Raw genomic sequence first — 8520 nt, forward strand, 5'->3', positions numbered from 1 at the left:
GTGAATGTGGATGAGGCTTATGTGGATGAGGTTTGTGTGGATAAATGGATGGGTGGATGGGTGGATGAGTGGAGCTTGTGTGGATGGGTGGATAATTTTTTAATTAAATAAACATGTTGTGTGTGGGGAACTAATTAACTAATCACTAATTATGTGAATAAGATGAATATGGGTGGAGCTTGTGTGGGGTTTGTGTGTGTGGAGCTTGTGTGGAGCTTGTGGGGGGTTTGTGTGTGGTGGGGTTTGTGTGGGGTGAGGTTTGTGTGGGGTGAGGTTTATGTGGGTGGGTTTTGTGTGGGCAGAGTCAAAAAGGGGCAGAGTCAAAACATTTCAATTTATCTTTGTCTTTTGTAATTCCTGTGAATAAAATGAACCTAAAATCTCTTCCCCTTCCAAATCATATATCTTATAAGTCCAAGGAACCGTATCTATTACATCAACAATTTTAAAAAGTTCTTTCGTCCATCGTTTAGTAAAACCCTTTTCAAAATGAGATTTCCACCTATATATTCTTACGATATCACCAACTTTGAACTTAGGTTTTCTGACATGAATCTATTTTTCATGTTTTAATTTTGTAAATGTTTCTGATGGTTTCATATTTGTTGACATGTGAATCGTGTCATTATACTTATCCACAATATCCTGAATAAAAGATGACCATTGTTGTGAACCGAGTTGTGTGAATTTTTTATATAATCTCTCTTTTAAGGTACGATTAAAACGTTCAACAACAACTGCCTTCCCTTCATTAAAGGTACTGTATAATGTAATAGTTATTTTTTAGAAAATTCATAAATGTCTTGTTATAAAACTCTCTACCCTCATCAGTCCACAAATTTTTTAGGTTTTCTCTTACTTTTATTAAATATCTGTTGAAAGGCTAACATAAGAGTATTACCTGGTTTGTTTTTTAATGGTACAACCCATGTGTATCTACTCCTCAAATCAATAACGGTTAAAGTATACTTGTACCCCTTATCATCATTGAGTTCAATCAAATCAGCAGACCAGATTTAATCAACTTCCTTGGAATAAACTTTCCTTCTCTGAAACTTTGTGAATATTGGTTTATGTAATTCATCAGCTAATTGCTCTTCAGTCTTAATGACATCATTAGAGCCTATAAGTTTTTTGAATTTCCAAGTCCAAGTTTCAATTTAGCACTGATCATCTTCTTCACAATGAACCGATCAACTTTTTCTCTCAAGGTTGGATTTTGTATCAGAGACAAATTATACAACATTTCTCTATCGGCTTCATGCTTTTCTTCCAACGTTGTGGTATTCCCATAATCAATATCGTGTCTCATGCACACTTCATCAACTCTATTGATGGCTTTACTCCAGGATTTAGGATTGTCTGCTTCATCTAATCTTTTATCCAAGTTTGTGCCTGGACCACAGAAAGAATACCCTGGAAGATGTAATTCCCCTGGTATTCCAGTAGTTGTAAATTTACTTCCTGATAAAAACTTTTGTATATCTCCTCCTCGTTTGTGTTTGGAGATAAATTGATTTTTTTTTTGAACCACACACCGAACATATACCTTTTTGTATAACCCTGTTATTTTTACTTTTAATATATGAAATATTTTTAGTAATAGTTTTCTTTTTACATTTGAGACAATAACTCATTTATTTATGTGAAAAATACCTGCAGAGTGCAAAAACCTTTTTAGTTTCCAACATGCACATTTGAATCTTAATTTTTAAAACATAAAGAATCCTTAGAAATGCCTTCACTCTCTCCTCCATTTATTTAAGAAAAAAAATGAAAAACTTGAATTAAAATGAATAGCTTGTCGATGTCAATAGTCTTGCGAAAATATTTCAAATAGACTTGTCAATTCTTTGTTTTCCTCCTCGGTGGGTTGAGTTATTTTCTGTAATACCACCAATCTTTTTTTAATCTCACTGCTTTCCATATTTTGATATTTATTTTGTCTCGCTCTTTCCTCTCTCTCCTCCCTCTCTCTCTCTCTTCTCCTTTTCCTCCTTCTCTTTCTTCTCCCTCTCCTCCTTCTCTCTCTTCTCCTTTTCCTCCTCTTCCCTCTCTTCTTCAACTCCTTCCTCATCCCTTATTATCCTTGAATCGCTTACACCCCATAGAATATCATACATATATTCATCAGGATTTCTTGTTATTCCTGTATCCAAAATATTTTTTTTTTTACAACAGGAAACCAATAAAATTTCTTTTCAATTTCTAAAAGAGCCTTCCCTTTTCTTAACTCTATAATTTTTTCATTATTTAACATTCTAATTAAATCTAAAGTTGTCAGTTTATCAATATCAGCAGAATGCCAATCTTTTATTGAAAATTCCTCATTCTTATGTTGTAGAACATATTTATTAAAATACCGAATACCCTTTTCTTGAAGGTATGCTTGGACACAGAAATGATAATTTTCTTGAAGCCTTCTTTCTAGCATTTATGTATTAGAAATATATGTTAGAATAATATTATGGCACGAAACACCTCCCCATCTTCCCATAGTTAAATCATTTTGTATTTCCTTACTTATTATATATAATCCTGTTTTTTCTGTTTTCATGATATAAACAAGGGCAAAACCATGATTATATTTACCCTTATTAAATTCTTTTATTTGTTGTTTACTAATCGTGGCCCCACAAAACTCATTCTTGATACCAAGTGGATAATATTCTTCCTTACGAGACTGATTTAATTGTTCCAGGTCTTCGAGGTTAATTTTAAATGACCAATAATACCCTAAATCATTCATATCATACCCCCACATTGTTCTATTCTCATACAAACGATACGCCCTTCTTTATAAAAATTTATTTTAATTCGAACTGTGAATTCTGTATGACCTGGAGATAATATCAACACTTCTGTATCTTTGGAATACACGGCCATTTTATTTAAGGATATATATTGTGATAAATCGCTTAATCTCACCAAGTCATTCGCGTCAGTCGGGCTTGGATAATTTTTTAATTTATAAGCATTTTTCATGTTAATATTTTTGGTTATATTATATTTATGTCGTTCAGCCTGTGCCTTTGTGTAATAATTTGATAAATCAATATCCAGTTCTTGGGATACACCAAAGGTAGAACCATCTTTACCAACATAAGTCATTCATATTAGATTAAAAATAATATCATAAATTTTTTTATTTTTGTTGAGTTGAAATAACACATACAGACATAATTGACCACAACATTTGGAATTTAATTCTTGGACTTGAAATGTTTGATAAACACCATTCTGTAAGAATTTTATGACTTCAACAGGTGGTGGAAGACCAAAACTATCAAAATAATATTTGTCTTGACTATTAAAAATACAAACCCAATGAGAACCGTTCCCATTATTATCTTCTAAGTTCATAATAATATTCTTTGTATGTTTCGGCACATTTGTTAATTCATCTCTCATACAAATAACCACATTATGAATTTTTAATTTCTTACAATATTTGACAAGTTGTAAATTTGATGTTGTATTCTTTCCAAATTCTTTAAACCACTCATCGATGCTAATTTATTTATTAGAAAGATATAATCCATTACCTCTTTTCGTTAATTTTACACCTGCTTGTGCTATAGAAGAAAGCATATCTCCAACTAACAATCTCGCTTTATCAGGCAGACCTTCAAGTTTTTCAGCAAAATCTACAATTACACCACTTCCACTAATTTGTTTCTCCAACTCTTTGTTATGTCTTTCCAATTCTTTTTGAGCCTGGAGTTGAGCCTTCCTTTCGTTGGCAGTTTTCACCGCTGTTGAAATACAACCCATCAATGCTCCAACCGCACTTAAACCAGCAAATAAAGGAATTAGAAATGGGAGAAATCCTCCACTCGTCTCTCTTATTGAATATTTTTTCAACATTGGTTTTGTCATTTTAATTTTAAGTGAGCCAGTGTCATTCAAGATTTTAACCTGTTCTCTTGTGAGCAAAACATCAATTCTTACTGCTCCTCTTCTCTGAATTGTATTAACGTTAATCGTACAAGGATTTTGATTTTGAACACAAGATGATAGTTTATGAAGATTGATTTGATGAACATATACCCCAGTTGGTACTTTGCCACTCATTTATTTAACAAAAAATTATGTGAGATTAATCATCACACCATTATCTGTATTAATCTGCAATTCTGTTTCTTCCAAAAGCAAACAATATGTATCAACTTCTTCACTCTCTCCTCTTTCAATGTATAGGGAAGTATCCACTCGATTAGACTTTATAGTTTCCTTTTGAGCGCTCAGGTCAAACGCATAGATTGTATACAAACTTTTAAGTGCTGTCATATCCAAAATAGGTTCTTTATTTCCATTACTTTCACACACCTTTTGGTAAGACTTGTATGCTTCAGCAAAATCATTTTTTTCCCAATTAATTTCCAATCTATCTCGTGGATAAAATGTTCCATCTAGAGAAACGCGAAGTTGTTTCACCTTAGCATTATCACTCAATGCATTATTCTTATCAGTCGCAGTATCACCATCTGGCTTTTTTAAAATGATCCACAGATATCGTGGCTTTCCTTCGAGAACACCCAAATTCCACGTGTAAGTAGTTTGGTTGAGTGTAACGTGTTGACATCTTCTTTTGAGGTATGATACACTGAGTGGTTTCTTTGAGTTAAGTCTTCTATTCAACATCTCTTCTGTTTTAAGATTAGGAGTATATTCACTGATATACCAACTCATTTCCTCAATTACAAATTTATTCTGATCACCAAAAGCATTACCAACACCAAAAAGCAATCGATTTTCATTATCATTCCTTTGTAGTTGAAATCTAATTTTAAGACCATACAGAACTTTATCATGATCACAAAATCCAAATATACCTTTAAGAGGAACTGCCACGGTAAAACTATTTTCTGCTTTTGTATCATCATTATACGCTCCTTTCCTTTGAGTATATCCAGGGTCTGTGTTTGTTCCCGTTGACATATCAGGAATAAAACCTTCGACAGACCCCTTTCCCATTCTATCACTGAATGTATAGAGTGTAAATTTCATCATTTCAGATACAGCAGAGACATAATCAACCGCTTCAACTTCTTGTGTTCCAATATACAAACGCACACTATCAAACATTTTCCAGAAGAAATCATTTACAAGTGCAGCGTTTGTGTTATTCCCAGCTTTAGTGAATTTAAATTTACACAACAAGAAACTTTCGGAGAGATTCAAATAGGTTTGTTGATTATTTATTTCAAAACTTTTTGTACCATTCGTATTCCAGTCTGTTCCAGTTATTGCATGTACCTTGAAGTAATCTTCTTTTTTAGTGGAGTTTGAGATAATAATAGTATCATCCAAATCATAGATACTATCAATTGCTTCCATACTTGTATTTATTTAGGAAAAAAAGATGTTAAAACTTTTGAAATCCTGATCCAAGTATTCGGATTCTTTTCTGTCGTTCTTGGGGGGACAACTGATTTTTACCTTTCTTAATTTCTTTTATTGCTTGTAATTTATGAGATTCTTTCTGAGCATCTTTTATACTCTTTACAGCACCTGCTACATTTCCCACAGCAGAAGCAGTTGAACCAATTAGGTCTTTATGTTTAAGAATAGTTGAACCAATACCCATGAGAGTATCAATTATCTCATCTCCTCTAAATTGATGTCCAACACCCCTTTGTCTCTTAGGTTTATAGTATCCTCTACCAAGATACATACCTTCACCCTTGTAGTATGGGGAAAGGAACATTCCATCCCCTGTAATTATTTTATATTTTCCCAACTCGTGTTTCCTCACAATAACCATCGTATTTATTTATTGGAAAACTTCACGTAGGTGAATTCTGATGGATATAACTTCTCCATTAAAAGAAATCATATGATTATCTTGGTCGGTTATCCTAAAATTTGCTCTGTGTATGGTTTTTCCTGACACAGGGAGATAAACCAAATTTTTGGGTTCCATATTGAATTTATAACCAATTGGGGTTGAGTATGCGCTGAATGAAAATATTGCATTTGTTTTTTTTCCATCATTATAAGCACCATCAATCAAATCACAGTGAATTAACACCGAATTTATTCCTGAGGATATTTGAATGACATTATCACTGTAAAACGTCCCATTAGTTTCAATCTTTTTTGAGGAGAAACCCAATAACTGTCTAAATGAATTATCAATTATGAAATCAACCTTGTAGTTATTTTTAACTTTAATCGTTGATTTTGAAGTATGTTTTTGAATGTCTATAACAATATTTTTTGGTTAATCACCCTGTTCTTTCATAAGATGAGCAATTTCGGAAGATATTTGAGAAATCTCATATGCTCCGGGTGAGAGCGTTATCGTTTTGTATCCACTTCTGGGATTATAACTAAACTTGTCATTTTTATCAGTTATATTAAATAAGGTATTATAAGTTTCCATGGACAATAAAGATGCCTCATATTCTTTTGTTGGGTCAAGTTGTAGTGGGTATGGGAATGAAGATGTGTGGTCGCTTCTTGTGAAATTGAAACTAAGGATTGTGCTTCTCATCTTATTTAATACGAGATAAAATGTCTTTATATTGATTTTTATTAATTATTTTCATGTTCATCAACTGGTCTAAAATGGCTGATGCTTCATTAAAACAATTGTTATTTCCAGCCTTCTTACTACCTAACAACAATAACAGTCTATTAACTAATTGCGATGGGTCATTTGGAAGAAAACTAATACCTGAACAAAGGATACTTAAAGCCTGAATAATGTGTTTCTCCTTCTCATTTTTCCTGCTTTTACTAGAAATACTAACCCTATAATTTACAGTGTTCAGCAGATCAATATATACTCTATCATCATTATTTTTCATGTCCAATGGTTTATCAATATACTTTGATTCATCCCTCACAGTTGAACCTTGTCTTCCATCTTTTGTGAGAAGAAACATTAATCTCGGAGTTAGTTTAACAGGGGTTGAGCAGAACCCAAGAACCTTAATTCATCATTAAATATCAATACCTTTTCTTGAACAAGATGAAATATTGCTGGTTGTTCTGTTGGAATGAGTCCTGCTTTGGTTTTTGAATCCGCTGAATATTCATTGTTTTGAAGAGCATTCACAATATAATCAGGGGGTCGATTAATCTCTTCCAGTTGTTAAAATAAACCTTCATCATCATATACCTTTAATTCTACTAAATGCTCTAATTCTTCCTCCGTCATTTGATCAAAATCTTTTAACATTTGAAGTTTTTTAGGAGTATATTCTACTGTGGGAACTGTGGAAACATCTTTCATTTTTTCTTGGGAAGTTTTGAAAAGTGGTTTAAAAAATTTCTCTTGTTTTCTTTCAAATGCTTCTTTGCCCGTTAGTTTCTGTCTGCGTTTCTTCTTTATGTCTTCCTGCTGTTTTACAACTTTTGAAACCAACTCTTGATGTTCCTTAAATCTTCTTGCTCTTTCTTTTGCATCCATTTATTTATTGTAAAATATCATTTAATGAATTGTAAAGATCAACAGGGAAATTTTCCTTTTCTTCATCATTCAAGTAGATGAGTTCCAATAAATCCTTTTCTTTAAATATTTCATCAAATTATTTATTAACATTATTGCGAGTTGTAATTTCTTCTTCACTAATACTTGCATCTCTGCTTTTCATACATTTGCGTTGAGTTTCTTCATCAACATCAAAACCGAATGATAAAATCTTCACTCTGCTCAGATGTTTAATAATTTGTCTCGTTCCTTCTGGATTAGTTTCTAATATCCCAAGACCACCAGATTTTAGTTTCCTTAACTCACTCTTACAATGTGAATATTTTGTTGTACCAAGAGAAACCTCCTCAAATATTTGACCTTCATTCCTCAATCGCATATGTTCCTCCACTGAAATATAGTGATAATCTTCACCTTTTACTTCTCCAGGTCTTATTGCTCTAGTTGTTGTTGATACAATGCGTATCACGGGGTGTTTTTTTAAGTAAATTTACAATATTCTCATTTGTACTACAAAAGAACCTTGATTTATGAAAGTTTTTTCCAGAAGCAGATTTACCCACAAGATTTACAATAATAGTTGTCATTTATATATGTAATTGTTTATAAAACAAAAAATATATCCCTTAATATCTCATCTTGTTTCACAACAATATATTTATATTTTTCAGTCGTGTGCTTCATGTAATCCTCAAATTTCTTTTTACTACATAATGTAGAACAATTATCTCTCCAAAAATTATTGATATCTATTGAATTTAACTTGAATAAAATAAAAGTATTAGCATTGTTTCTGATGGAACGACGGGAAGTTGAAAGTACGATTGACTAAGATAAATACAATTACAAGAAGAATGTCTCCCTCTTGTGTAGTAGCTGTCCATTACCATTTGGTTTCTCTCATTAACACAATCATCAAAGATAATGAGGTTCTTTTTTGATTTATCCAAATCTTGAGAGACGGTATATCATCCGTATTATCACTAAGAATACAAGTTATCGGATTTGATTTCTTTTTACATCTCTGTGTATCACAAAATAGTTGAATTATATCTTCAATGTTATAATCATTTAGGTTT

This window comes from Eptatretus burgeri, chromosome 10, assembly GCF_056783735.1.
Source record: "Eptatretus burgeri isolate ZD-2024b chromosome 10, Ebu_testis_v1, whole genome shotgun sequence".
In the NCBI taxonomy this organism is placed as follows: Eukaryota; Metazoa; Chordata; class Myxini; order Myxiniformes; family Myxinidae; genus Eptatretus; species Eptatretus burgeri.